At 42.0% G+C, this 15,964-nt stretch overlaps 1 protein-coding gene across 1 annotated transcript in view; it reads right to left on the bottom strand.

Moving 5' to 3' along the window:
- LOC147035829 (uncharacterized) overlaps window positions 1-15,964 on the bottom strand; it is a 72,228-nt gene that overhangs the window by 35,452 nt on the left and 20,812 nt on the right. The window lies entirely within an intron of this gene.

Raw genomic sequence — 15,964 nt, 5'->3', positions numbered from 1 at the left:
ATATATTTATATATATATATATATATATATATATATTTTTTTTTTTTCTGCAGGGTGTCCCAAAAGTCACCGAAGGATTTAGAAATTAAATAACATTTCTATTTTTTAACAATTTGTTTTTCTTTTCTTTTCAAAATTTAGATTAATATTTGGAAATTACCCATGGAAAAATTCCCAACTGAACAAAGAACCAAAATCGTGGAATTTTATTTCAAATTTCATCCATCAATTATTCTCGCCCAAAGAGCATACTGCCGACACCACAATGCCTGAAGACTAACTTCAGATTTCATGATTCGTCGGTTGACTCAATGTTTTCAGCAATATGGGTCAGTAAGTAACTTGCCACGATCGCGAAGACCACGATCAGTCCGTTCGCAGATTAACTGTGAACATATACTGGACAGTGTTCAAGAAGAACCAGAAACATCGATCTGAAGACATTCTGACCAGTTGGGGATGTCTCGGATGTCACTGTATAACATACTAAGAAACGATTTGCACCTGTACCCATACAAAGTGCAATTGGTGCAAAAGTTGAAACGAACTGATCATTGACAACGCTTAAATTACTCAGTCAAAATTCAGCGATTGGTCAATGAAGAAAACAAATTCGTTCATAAACTGATTATGAGTGATGAAGCTCATTTCCATTTGAACATTTTTGTGAATATGCAGAACTGTAGGTTATGGGGATTGGAGAATCCTTGAGATATTCATCAATGTGAGTTGCATCCTCTCAAATGCACTGCCTGGTGTATTTTAATGTTAGAAAGGATTATCAGCCCTTATTGTTTTGAAAATGAGGATGACAGTGCATCGACGGTCACTGGTGAGCAGTATCGAGCCAGGCTCGAGAATTTTGTGCATCCTGCAGTGAAGGATAAACCTGAGATGTGGTTTCAACAAGATGGAGCCACTACTTACATGGCATGAGCCGCGGTGGAGCTTCTAAAACAAATTTTGGACACCGAATAATTTCGCAAAATTCAGATATTTATTGCCCATCACGTTCTTCTGATTTGACACCTCCTGATTATTTTATTTGGGGTTACCTAAAGGAGCATGAAAAACATCAATAAGCCCCATACAATTCAGTATCTCAAGAACAACATCTTTGCAGAAATTCGAGGGCTGCAGTCGGAGTTATTGTCCGCTGTTATGGAAAATGCTGTCAAAAGAGCCCGTCTCTGCGAAGCCGAAAATGGAGGACATCTAAGCTGCATAATTTGTCATAAATAAAGCAAATTTATCTCTATTTTAAAATTTTCTTTCGGTCTAAAAATAATAATAAATTATTTAAAAACAGAAATGTTATTTAATTTCTAATTCCTGTGGTTACTTTAGGTCCACCCTGTATTTATTTACAGGGTGGCCGGAAAGTCACTTTACCCCTTCCCAGTGAAGCATTGTTCTTGAACTCTTTTAATATACAGGTTTTATTGGGCAGTACTAACAATAATTAATTTGTCATTGTATCTGCATGTGCTCCATCATTATTCTGAGTCAGTGTTTCCGCATAACATAGCGGGTGAGGGGACGAGGGCAGAGGAGAAGGGACTGAGGGAAGTGCGAGAAATTAGATCCTCACTGACTTCCTTCTTCTTTGCCATGCTGACAATGCCCTGAGAATGATTGCATCAGCTCCACTTAATTTATAGTCTAAAAGCAGAGTATTGTTCTATAACATTCCTCACTGTACATGCAAGAGACCACATTTGTAATGCATTCAGATTGTATGCACACGTCTTGGAATAATTGCATAACATTATAAAGAAACTTAGGAATATCAAAAGAAGGTGCATTATCACAAACATTGGCCTCAATTCTGATACTTGGTGTGGGGTATGAATAATTTTTTTCAGGCATAAAAACAGAAATCTTAACATTTCTATAGTTATACTAATAATGTTGAGCCAAAACATATGTGGATTTGTACATGCCAACTAAATGTCCTTGGGTGAAGTGAAAGTTCCACCACTCCAGGTTGTTGGTATGAGATAAATGCAAAACTCTCAGATTTTTCATTGGGTATGAATAATTTTGGGTTTAAATATGTATATATATATATATATATATATATATATATATATATATATATATATATATATATATATATATATATATATATATATATATATATATATATATATATATATATATATATATATATATATATATATATATATATATATATATATATATATATATTTTTTTTTTTTGGTACGGTTCTTGGAAGCGGAAGCGTACAACATAGAGTTGTCCTGAGTCAGGTTTTTCATTAATATATGTGTAGTTATGTCCCTACCTTTTGTCAAGTGGGAAGACGAGGGAGTGTGTTGCGATGGGCTACAGTTAGGATTAATAAACCATTTTTCCCCTTTTATTTTATTTCCCATTTTATTTGATCCACGGTACTTTCATCTCGATTGCTACCCTCGACTCGTCTCCTGAGCCCAAATCCCGATGGGCACTTTGGGCTGGACAAGGGCTTCCACCGTCTATCCAGCGACCCGTTTTCAGAGGCAGAATCCCGAATTTCGCTGTGGTTCCGCATCGGCTTCCACGCTCAGCGTGGGTGGGCCAGACCAGCCTTGGAAGGCAGACAACGTGAAAGCCCGGTCCAATTGGTACTCAGCGATCTATATAGTTTGGGACAATCCTCAGAGTTGGGTTCGATGCGGGGGAAGGTTGAGTTGGATGCGAGGGAAGGATGTCGTTGGATTTGAAAGGTGGCAGTTGGATTTTGAAAGGGAGAAGTCGGAGTTGGTGGATGCGAAGGACCTCGAACAAGCCTCTAATCTGGTCCTGCTTACTGTTCATCTCTCGCCTCTTTGAACTCTGCCAGACACGATTACCACACGTGCGGCGGTGGACCGTACTACACAGCTTTTGTCGGGTGCCGCACCACGGAGCGTCCCTTCCATCGAAACGCTCAGGTACCAAAAACTCTGACCTCAACTCCCTACCACCCTGGCTGCAGAAAACCTTTTTCTTTTCATTGGGGTTATTTTGTCCGAGTGTGTGTCAGAGTGTGTTGGCACCTGTCCGTTAGATAAGCCTGTTTAAAATTTTTATTGTTGTGATTGTTATTGCTTTAATTAGTCTCGAGTTAAGTCTGCTCTCTGTCCGCTTTTGAAAGTTGCTTGTAAATTGTCGCACCACACCTCTCTCATCTTTCCCTTGGATAACACACCCAATAAACTTTTTTCTTGTGCCACATGCTTTTCTCCACTTATTGTAAATAAGTAATAATTGTAGAAATGTTCCCAGCTCATCTTTGTCTTTTCCTCCATTGGTCCAGCATGTTTCGAATCTGAGTTTAGCCGGGTCTTTATTTCCGATAATCCGTTCTTTCTAGCAGGAACATCATGGGCAGTGTCGCTCGACTGCATCCGAATCGGAAAGGCAGTCGGTAGTTGGTAGAGTGATCCAGTTTGGGCAAGGCGTACCGAGGACGTGGCTCCCCGGTAGTCGAAACCACATGGTTAATGAGGTAACTTGTTTCTAGACAGGAGGACCCTACACCACGCGGTTGAGGTATTAGCTTCCATGGTCAGTTAAGCGACCAGCCACGTCACGGAATTATCTGTGAGCAATGGCCAACAATTCCCGGGAGTCTGGTGGAAATCGACATCGTTTCCCTCACCGAGTGGTTATTCTCCGCCTGACCCCAGCCCGCAACAATATATATATATATATATATATATATATATATATATATATATATATATATATATATATATATATATATATATATATATATATATATATATATATATATATATATATATATACAAGTTCAGGTATGGGAGCATGCGCCAGAACAGTGCTTCGCTGCATCTACTTTCCGCCGGTACTCCAGGGGACTCTCGCCATCCACCAGGCAGATGCCTGGCCCATCCCCATCTCCTTGAGATGCCGATCAACCTGCTGCAACCATGAGGCACGTGCAACCATGAGGCATCAGATTGATCAGTTTTGGTGGCACCCCCACAAAGACCAAGAATCCTCCAGAGGTCATCCCGATTCACTGAATCAAAGGCTTTACAGAGATCAATATAGCCTACAAGAAGCCCTGCCGAAACTCTCATCTGCGTTCGGTGAGGACCCGAATAGCAAGGATCTGGTCAATTGTTGACCTCTTTGCTGTAAAGCCTGACTACTCTGGACGCTGGTGCTCAAGCAGATGGTGGTGAACCCTATCAAGAATTATCCGAGCAAAGAACTTGCCCGGCACTGAGAGCAGCGTCACCCCTCGGTAGTTGTTGCAGTCTTGGTGATCACCCTTCCCTTTCCAGAGATGGACAACAAGGCCGCTTTTCCAGTCAGTTGGGATGTTGCCTGTGTTCCAGGCAGAGCACAGAACTGCATGCAACGAAATGAGTGCAGCATTTCCACCAGCCTTGAGAAGTTCGGCATGGATGCCACAGATCCCTGGAGCTTTGCCCCGTTTCAACTGGTTCACCGCAGCCCGTGTTTCCACAAGTGTAGGTGCACCTCAGTTGATTGGCGGGCCAGCAAGAGTTATTGGAACACCCTGACGTCCAACTTGACAGCTGGTGGATCAGCCTGACACAACCACTCAAAGTAACCCGCCCAGCGGGCTTTCACTTCGGACTCCTCTTTCAAGCGCCTACCACCCTCTGCTCTAACTGCAGTACACCAAAGGAGGGCTTGGATGAACGCAATACGTGAATTCCCATGTAAGCATGATGAGAATCACTTGACCACAGGTGATGCTCTACCACTCACAGATTCCTCACACTTTGGCCTCCTTGTCCACCCTTAGCGCATGTTCAGTTTTAGGCCTCAGCTCCCTGAACAGCTCAGTTCTGCCATTCAGCCTGGCCCTGCGACTCTGGTCAATGGTATCCAGTGTCCCTTGAGAGACAAATTTCTTAATTGCCCTAAGGTGAGTTCCAAGACATCCACCGGAAACATCAAGTATGGTGGTCTTGAAGGCACTCCACTACTCTTCAGGACCTCCCAAAGCACCCAGACCATCCAAATCTTAACTCAGCTTGTTTGCAAACTTCTCAGCTACGCTCTCATCCTTGAGATTGCCAACATCCAGCCTAGGCTGGGATGGTGCCATTCTTCCAGATTTAAGCTGAAACTTCAGAGTTGCTACCAAAAGCCTGTGGTTGGTATTGAGGAACTGAGCATTCCAGTCGACCCTGCAGTTCTGGATCATTCTCCAGCGACTATCAACGAGCAAATGGTCAATCTCCTTTCACAAAACTCCAGCGTTTTAGTCCCAACTCCAGCCGAAGAGTCTGTGGGTGCTGAATCCATGAACCAGCCACCTTTACTCCATGACTTCTTGCAAACACGAGGAACTTAGTGCTATTCTGGTTCACATTTCCAGACTAATTGGCGCAGCACATGACGCGGGTTGAGAGACATAATGTAACTGAAAATTTCCATTTCCTGAAAATCGCTAAATAATGGTGTTGAAAGACATGAGAGCCATTTTATTCAATTTCGCCAAAAATGCAGTTACAACATTATGTCTCTCAACCCGCGATTATGTCTCTCAACCCGCGAAATAATGATGTTGAAAGACGTGAGAGCCATTTTATTCAATTTCGCCAAAAATGCAGTTACAACATTATGTCTCTCAACCCTCGATGTATCATCACCATTCCTATCAGTTCTAGTCGATGCATTGAAATCCCCCAAGACTAGAAGAGTATCTCACCTGGGGCACTGATCAACCAAAGACTCGAGCGTGCCAGAGAATGCATCCTTCACGGTGAGATCATTCACCTCAGTCGGAGCATATAGAGAGACCAGGAAAATGATACCCAAGAAATGACAAATCCTTCATCTCCTAATATGCTTATTGACTAGTGTTACCTCATTTATCATTGGAGTCAGCTTATTGGACACAGCGAGAGCAACTCCTTTGGCATGGTAACCATCAGATTGACCAGACCAGTAGTAGGTGAAGCAGGTCAGGTATGGGAGCATGCGCCAGATCAGTGCGTCGGTGAACCTCAGAGAGAGCTGCAATACCAATGTTCAAACGCTTGAGTTCAGATGATAGCAGAGACCGCTGATCATCCTCTCTTCAGGATGGGACATTCCAGGCACCCACCCAAAGGGACTGCCTCAGCTTATCCCAAGTTGATTGCCATCTGGTGGATGACACCTCAGTACACTATGCCACATACTACCGCAATCTGGCTCAGGAAGTTTTTCCTGTGCTCTTCCTCCAATCATCAAGGAATGGGGGTCCCAAAAGCTTTGCCTCACTCCCATCATCCGGTGAGCTGCCCTGCACAGGGCAGCAGTACAGGAGATAATCCCACAAAGTGGGTTTTGTGGAATGAAGTGTTTTACAGTGGCTGGAGTGCAAATCCTGCCACCAACCGACTAAAAAATGTAACCCAACTGCAGCTGGACATCCGCAGACACAGATGGGCACTAGAAATGGATGGCCATTGGCTCACAAGGAGCTAATTTGCCATTTCACAAGTATTGTTTTTAATCCTGCTGTGTATCCATGCCCATATACCTTCCTCATCAGAAAACCTGGTCGGTGAGATGGTTTAGTCGCCGAAAACCCGATCATGAAACAGGTTATTGCAGGTTTACATGTCATCTGTAGCAGGTCATAGATCTAATCTGGATTGACCTGAGAGTGACTTCACGTATGGAATTGCATGCCATATACTTTGGTTTGGGTTGTGTAGACTCAACGTTTACACTCCGCATACACTTGATCACAAAAATGTTGGGGTCACCAGATGAATGGAACAACTTGTAGAAAGTTTTTCTTCTTTTTTTGTCGTCTGAATTACTCCAGTGTATTGCAACCCATTGGAAAGGGGTTCACCGACAACTTTGCCTATAAGTTACGACCTTAAAGATGGTTACTACCATGGAATCTGGCCGGGATTCGAAAAAGCCTTCCTGAAAATGGCTGTCTGCCACTACCCAGATTGCCTGGAAACCAAAACATCCAATAATGCCAGCTGTTGATATGCTTCCTCTTCCATTGTGAATTGGATGTCAGGAAAGACAGCATTGAGTTATTCTTTAAAAGTGCTTATCATATCTTATATGATGACGAAAGTATCATCGACATAATGCACACAACTTCGGTCGATAGACAGCAAATACCAGCGATTCAAGTCGTTGTAGCACAGTTTCTGCATTGATCCCCGATGTTGGTGACAGAGGGAAGCAGGCTGGAGCAACTTGAAGGTGCAAATCGACCCCCCCCACCCGCAACCCCACACATCATTCGGTTTTTACAAGTTTATCGTCTGAATTGTAATACTGTAGAATACGGTAATATTACAGAGTACAGCAGCATCATGGAATACTGTAGTATAGTATCATGGAGTATTACCACACTCCATATTATCCATAACAAAAGAGATAAAACATGAAGCATTTTATTACTTCTAAAAAAATTGCAGAAACAAGAAAAAATAAACATTTTAAGGAAAATGTAAAAACATAGAGGGATGAAATCTTTAAAAAAAATAACAACCAAGCAATGTGGGAATAACACCACATGACGATGCCACAATACGAAACAATCCTCTTCTGATTTAGTATCAAGATATGTTTTAACATTTTACTTTTGTTTTGGGATTGTGATGGAACAATGTCAAAATAAATTTTGTAAGTTGTTGTTGACCTTTTGACTGACGTTGACCTCAAACTAATTGGTGGTTGAATTCAATGACAAAATATGCAACTCCTCTTCAAATTTCAAGTCAATCAGATGAAAATAGACAATTTTAGAAATTCGACCTATGTTTACCTTTGGCCATTGTTAACCTTATAAATAATTGGTGGTTGAATTCAGTGACCTGAAATAGAAATCTTCAAATTTCAAGTCAATAGGATGAAAATTGAGGATTTTAGAAATTCCACCTGTTTTTGACCTTTGACCTATGTTGACCTTTTTGTCTCTGTGGACCTCAAAAACAAAAGGGTGGTTGAATTCTGTGACCTGAAATATAAATCCTCTTCAAATTTCAAGTCAATCAGATGAAAATTGAGGATTTTATTAGCCTCACCTAACTTTTTTACCATTGGCCTATGTTGACCTTTTGTTCTACATTGACCAAAAAAAAAAACCTGCCTGAATTCAATGAGCAAATGTGGAACTTCTCTTCACATTTCAAGTCAATCGGAAGAAAATTGGCAGTTTTAGAAATCCAGCCTATGTTGGCCTTATGGCCTATGATGACCTCAACAATAATTGGTGATTGAATTCAGTGACTTGATCTGCAAATCCTGTTCATATTTCTAGTCAATCAGAGGAAAATTGCAGATTTTAGTAATTTCACAAATTTGTTAACCTTTGGCCTATGTTGACCATTTGACCTCAAAAACAATAGGCTACTTGCATATCATGAACTCTACTTTGTGGTGAAGTTTGATGAAGATCGGTATAAAATTGTGACCTCAAGGCGATAAACATAAAAACAAGAAAAAGTCGTCGTGCAGAGCACGATACTTGCAAAATTCACTCCCCTTTCCAAAGGTTGCATGGATACATCAAATTGTCCATTTCTTTAAGAATAAAATTGACAATCTTCATCAAAGCTCAGGTCAATCAGAAGAAAATTGATTCTTTTTCAAATTGAAATTGTTTTTCTTTGGGAGTTTGATCTTGAGTTGACCTTTTGATCTCAAAAATAGTTGCTCTCCCAATTCAGTGCTGCACGATGCAATCACTGTTTAATTGTCAAGTCAATCTGATGAAAAATGACGATTTTTCAGATAAAACTGATGATTTTAGGAGTTTCACTTTGACTTAACCTTTGACCTTTTGATATCAAAAATAGTTGGCTTCCCAATTCAGTGATGCAATATAAAAATCTTATTTAAATTTCAAGTCAATCCGATGAAAAATGACGATTTTAGAAACTTGGCCTCAAGATGACCTTTGACCTCAAAATTAAAAAAAAAACCTCAGTTGAGACTTCGTCTGCAACTTGGTAAAGTTTCATGACGATCGATTTTGAATTGTGACCTGTTGGCGATTGACAAACAAACAGACAAACAAAGACAGAATAACAAAATCGACTATCCAATATATTTGAAAAATCTTTGATTTTGCAAGTGACAAACAGACAAACAGAATAACGCATGCAACCAACTAATATGCTTGTAAAATCTTCAATTTTCACAAGTGACAAACAAACAGCCAAACAGACCCAGATCGTGGTTGTGGTTGTGGTTGCACAATTTATCGTGTTTGCGAAGTAATTGCAAATTTTTTATCGAGGTGACATTGACGCCCCCCTCCCCCCCCGCCCCCCACCAGAAGAACAGATAAATTACACTGAACAACAAATTTCAAAAAAATTTTTTTACTGGAGATGTGTAAAGTGATTAAGACTAATTTGGGTACGCTGATTTCAAAAATCATAACCGTTTTGCTGTATCACGTCAGGATTTTCAGGAACAGAAATATTCCCATTGCCTAGAAGTCAGGATTTCAATGAAATTTACATATGTCTTTAACATGTCTATTTCGTACAATTGTTGTTAACTTGTGTTATATTTCTTTCTTTCAGATAAAGATGAGTAGGCGTTCCTGTACCAATCATCCTGACAACTTCTGTTATGTCTGTGGTCGGTATACCAAAAAAGATCAACAGCGAAGTATATCTACAGCAGTGAAAATGAAGGCCGCCTACTTTCACTACTTCGGGTGTAAGGTGGGGGACCAAGAACAGAGCTGGGCACCACACATCTGCTGCACAAGCTGTCACACAACCTTGACTCAGTGGTTGGTGGGCAAGCGCGTGAGCATGCCATTTGCGGTGCCCATGATATGGCGTGAGCCGCAGAATCATCATGATGATTGTTATTTCTGCTGCACAAGCATCGCCGGCTTCAACAAGAAGAATAAAGGTCACATCAAGTACGCTGACTGCATCTCTGCTCGTAAACCTGTGCCTCATGATGACGAGAACCCCGTTCCAACACCTCCAGCTGATCAGAACATAGCTGTAAGCAGTGGTGAAGAGGATGGTGATGATGAACCTTTTGAACCCGACACTCAAGAATCACACCTTCTGAACCAGGGAGACTTAAATGATCTTGTAAGAGATCTCTCGCTGTCAAAGGCGAAGGCAGAGCTGCTTGGATCAAGGCTGCAGCAGTGGAATCTACTTGAACCTAACACCAAGATATCCTTGTTCAGAGCACGTCACAGAGACATGGCTGAGTTCTTTGAGATGGAAGACACGATGACATTCTGCAGTGACATCAACGGTCTGTTGAAAGAACTTGGGTGTGATCACGATCCTGCAGACTGGCGCCTCTTCATCGACTCGGGGAAGAACAGCTTGAAGGCTGTTTTGCTCCACAATGGCAACGAGAAACCATCAGTCCCACTGGCTCACGCGTTCGGCATGACAGAGACCTATGAGACTATGCGGCAGCTGCTTGATTCCATCAAGTACAATGACTTCAACTGGCACATCTGCGGAGACTTGAAAGTGGTGGCGCTGTTGTTAGGGCTGCAGTCAGGCTACACGAAATACATGTGCTTCCTTTGTCTCTGGGATAGCAGAGACGACAAGAATCACTGGACGAAGAAAGATTGGGAAGAGCGAAAAGAGCATGTACCTGGACGACACAACGTGAAGCATGTCGCCCTTGTCGACCCAGCCAAGGTTTTCCTTCCACCACTCCACATAAAGCTCGGCTTGATGACAAGTTTTGTACGGGCAATGGATCTGAATGGGCGTGGGTTTTTATACCTCAAGGAAAAGTTTGGCAACACCTTATCGGAGGCCAAGATCAAGGCTGGTGTCTTTGTTGGACCGCAAATCCGACAGATTATGAAGGACGAAACTTTTCCGACAACTCTAAACCCCAAAGAGCTGGCAGCGTGGAGGAGCTTCAAAGCTGTGACGGACAACTTCTTGGGGAACGAGCGCGTGGACAACTATGAAGAAATAGTGCAGCAGCTGCTGGAGTCCTTCAGGAAACTTGGCTCCAGGATGTCCCTGAAAATCCATTTCCTACACCAGCACCTGAACTTCTTCCCTGACAACTTGGGAGCAGTCTCGGACGAGCACGGCGAGCGATTCCACCAAGAGATTTCACTCATGGAGACGCGTTACCAAGGGCGGCACAACCCGAACATGATGGGCGATTTCTGCTGGTTCCTGCATCGTGAAACTGACACAGAGCAGCACAAACGCAAAGCCAAATGCCTAAAGCATTTTTAATTACATTCTAGTGGAGTTTTTCTGTAATTTCTATAATTTTGAAGCATTCATGATGAAATAAATGAATAAATGAATTTTTGTAAATTTCATTGAAATCCTGACTTCTAGGCAATGGGAATATTTCTGTTACTGAAAATCCTGACGTGATACAGCAAAACGGTTATGATTTTTGAAATCAGCGTACCCAAATTAGTCTAAATCACTTTACACATCTCCAGTAAAAAAATTTTGTTGTTCAGTGTTATGAATCCGCTTTCGATGGTGTGGAGAAGGGGTGTGGAAAGGGAAGGAAGCAAGAGGGGAGTGCATGGAAAGCCAGCATGAGGGGAGATAATGTCCAGGGATAACCACCATCAAGACATAAGCATCATCCAGATACCATAATGGAAGGCAGCATAAAGGGAGTGCAAGGTAAGGCAGTGTGATGGAGGGTCTGTCCGGGCATGACCACCACCAGGACACATCCGGAGATAACTGCCATCTGGGCGGTGGGTATACTTATGGGGGGAGGGGGAGAAAAAGAGATGGGGAGAGAGAGGAGGTAGTGAGACTGAGGAGGGGTGGGGGAGCGAGAAGGTGTGGGGAGTAAGGAGTGGTCGGGGAAGGGAAGGCAGCATGAAAGGAGGTGCAGGCAGCATGAGCAGAGAGCAAGGGAAGGCATCGTGAGGGGAGGGTAAGGGAAGGCAGTTTGAGGGAGGGCAACGGAAGGCAGTGTGAGGGTTTAGACTGTCTGGACATAACCAGAGTCTGGAGATTTCCCGAGATTACAACTTTCCGGAAATAACCACCGTCCAGACATGTATGGAGATAACCACCGTCTGAACATAACCACTGTCCAGATACATGTGGAGGTAATCACAGAACACACATAATCACTGTCCGGATATGTGCGGAGATAACCACTGTCTGGATATGTGCAGAGATAACCACCATCCAGGCATAACCAATGTCCAGAGAGAGAGAGAGAGAGAGAGAGAGAGAGAGAGAGAGAGAGAGAGAGAGAGAGAGAGAGAGAGAGAGGTGAGAGGTGTTTGAGGTGTGAGAGGATGCTGCACTGTATTAGGAAGGGTTGGAGTGAGGATGGGAGAAAGAGAAAGAGGGGTAGGGGTAGTGGGGGTAGGGGTGTTAACAGAGAATGTTATGCCTTATTAACAACAACAACACACACACACACACACACACACACACACACACACACACACACACACACACACACACACACACACACACACACACACACACACACACACACACACACACACACACACACACACACACACACACACAATCGTCGTGTGACAGGTGGAAAATATTTTGCTCTGAAATTGAGAAAACAGGATAATATAGTGAATCGCTCAGAAATTGGGTGTTCTCAAATGTATTTTGCCTTCAAACTCACAAAGAGAAACGACTTAACATTTGTAAAGCATACCGAGTCATCAAATAACCAAATGCTTTAGAAACAGTCATGAGGACAAAGGAAATCTTGGTTGCTCATACGCTGCTGAGGTTAAAATGTAAAACCTCCAAGATGTGGGATGAAACTTTGCCACCAAGGCACCGGTAACCAAGCATGCAAGCATACACACACCCACAGAGAGTTCCTAAATTACAGATCAAAATATACCCATATATGTACATCGAACTTGAAGCAACTGCCAACTGCACATCCCGATTCGGGCATGAACTATACCGGCCGGCATCGACTGTCGGGCGCTAGGCAAGTGGCTTAAGCACTCAATGAAGCACTACAATTAAATGGTTGATAAGGAAAGATGGCTTGGCAAGCGATAACAATGTCCGAATGTCCAAACTATGTCCGAATTAGGCAAATTAAAACGTTTTTTTTTTAGCAGTGAGAACTACTGCTAAGTTCAATTCTGGAGATTAAAATTTGTAATTCGGCTCAGTTTATGAGATTATGGAGGTGAAGGCATGTATCGAAATGAAATATAGCCTCGAACGCTGGTGTCTTCAGGCATTTATAAATGATCAGTATTGCAATGTACCCAGTGATCCGAAGCAAGGACGATCAAGGCATTCAATAACATGAGTGAGGAAAGTGAAAAAAAACTTTGTCGTTAAGAAATCTTTGTGGCCTGTTCCATGTCAGGGCATGGTTGAGCAGACCAAAAACATGGCGGTTTCAGACCCCAGCAAGGTAACCCAGGATATGCCCGAAGACCCCATTAGGAGCGAGGTGGTCGAAGGTGCGCTTGGTACAGGATACAATTAAATGTCGATTAATTATCTTCAAAACGGATGTTTTAATTCACCGAAACACCAAATTTTCACTTTTGTAGTCCTTGGAATTCCCTTAGTATGCTTGCAAAGTTTCAGGCTACTTGGTTTCATAGTTATGGAATTATTGAGAAGACACATACATGCTGACATGCAAACCCACTCACAGATGCACATGCTCACTCACTGACGCACACAATCGCTGACATTTATTAGTATAGATTTATTTATTCATATGCATCCTCGAGCCTCTGGCTGGATCACTTTCTGTGGGCAGAGTTGTGCCACTGATGTGATGCCCTGTTACCAGTAAACAGGTACTCATTTTGCCAACCTCAGAAGGATGAAAGGCTGAGTGATAACATGTCGACAACCCCATATCAACTCACCTCATTGAGTGTTTGCCAACCCCACATCAACGCACCTGATGTTAATTCAACAGTTCTACAAAGATTGAACTCAAGACCTTAAGATCTTAATATCCTAAGTCAGCAACCCTTAACCATAAAGTTTACATCAGGGTTCCTCCCAAGATGGTACCAATAAATTAAATTTCTGGTCTTGGCACATTGGTTTCATGTGGATAAGGACTGGATATTTCTCCTTTGCAAATGCCCTGTTGAGTGTGGTTTGAAAGGCAGCGCCATTGTTGCAGCATCCTTGGTACCCAGAGTGCCCAGGGAGGTGAGGTAACCCAACACCACTTCCTCCACCAGTTCAGTAGCTGTGTTTATTTTGTATAACAGTCCTGGGTTGTGTCTTCTATATTCGGCTGTTTGTCCGTGTATGTGTGTGTGTGTGTGTGTGTGTGTGTGTGTGTGTGTGTGTGTGTGTGTGTGTGTGTGTGTGTGTGTGTGTTTGTGTGTGTGTGTGTGTGTGTGTGTGTGTGTTGTTGGTTGTTTATCTCCCTATGCAGGTTTCAGAATATGGAATGGAGTCTTCACAGGTCTCGAAAGTGCCCACCTCTGTTGTGGTAATGTGGGGGGGGGGGGGGTTCACGATTCATGAACTAGCTGTGAGTTTTAGCTGGTTCTCAAAGTTCAGAGTGCTCTTTTCAGGATTGTCAATGATCCCCGGACAGCTACCAACTGCAATATGTTTGCATTAATTTTCTCAGGGATGGTTTTTAAGATCTCTCTGAGGTTATTCTTCATCATTCCCATTGCTCCAATGATTACTGGTTCAATTTTGGTGCTCTTCAGATTCCAGCATCTTTTCACTTCATGTTTAGCTCATCTGGAATATATATTCCAGACAAGGTATTGCCATCATGCTCCGTCCTTCTGTCCGTCCGTCTCCTTTTTCAACATTTCCGGCTAAACCGCTGGGCCAATCTGGCTGAAATTTGGCTTAAATCGCATAAATTCCTTCAAAATCTTTATTCTCCAGACCCACCAGTCAGAATGCTACCAAATTTATCTCACAACATTAAACCAAGGCCGAGATAAGCTACATGTGCAGTCGTCCTATTTTATTTCGGTCTGGTATTTGGTCATTTTCTTGATTTCTTCAATGTTTAGGCCAATATTGCTCAGAATTGATATCTCAATTAGCATTCATGTTTTTTTTTCTTTTTTTATACCTAAAAGTACTAGATCTGGTATCAACACTTTGTTTTCTATGTTTAAGCTTGATGTGTGCAAGCTCCACGATGAACCTTATGTCATGGAGGAAAAATCGTACAAAATAGATTTAAAGTGCAGGATGGAATGAGGTGGAAAAACATAGCTCAGCACAAAATGCAGTGAAAACACACACACACACACACACACACACACACACACACACAGACCAAACATGAGATATAAATGCCGGTGGGTGATGAGAGTTACACACCAGAAAAAAATGGGGATTGGTGCTGTGTGGTGAGATGCAATAAGTAAATTTCTCATTATATTTCCAAACCTTTTCCTCCAGAATTATATCAGATGCAAAAATACAAGGTCACAGCTTTTGAAAAATTGCTGTTTTGAAATATTCTAACAAAACAGAATGCGTTTTGTAAACATACCTGTGGAACATAGAACGGACCAATTAAACTACCAACAATAATAGAGAAGGAGGAACTTCCACTCCCGATAACAGCTCTTGGTTGACAGATATTTTGTTTTGTTGGTATTATCTCTGAACCAATGAAAGCTACTGTGGCTTTGACTGCTTTGTGAGTATTAAAACACGCATCGTAAATCATGTAACCAAGAGTTACATTTGGAAGTAACAAACTGATGTTAATTTCTTCAATCGCAAATATCATCCCCAAAAGGTAGCGAAATTCTCTGGTTTTGAAACTGAAGGCAGAAAATACTTCCATCACTGAAGACATGAATGCAAATCTATTGTTTTCACTCTGAATATCTAATTACAAATGTAAATAATAATTTCTTATCAAGTTGCAGTGATTTCAATACTCAATAGAGATTATTTTGAGCAGATATAAACCACATCTATCTGTTTATAAGATATGACACAAAGTCTACGTAAAGACTATTAACATTTAGCAAACT

Source organism: Eptatretus burgeri, chromosome 1, assembly GCF_056783735.1.
Source record: "Eptatretus burgeri isolate ZD-2024b chromosome 1, Ebu_testis_v1, whole genome shotgun sequence".
NCBI classification, from domain to species: domain Eukaryota; kingdom Metazoa; phylum Chordata; class Myxini; order Myxiniformes; family Myxinidae; genus Eptatretus; species Eptatretus burgeri.
Note: the sequence above shows the minus strand (reverse complement) of the source record. Positions and strands in the feature narration are given on the sequence as shown.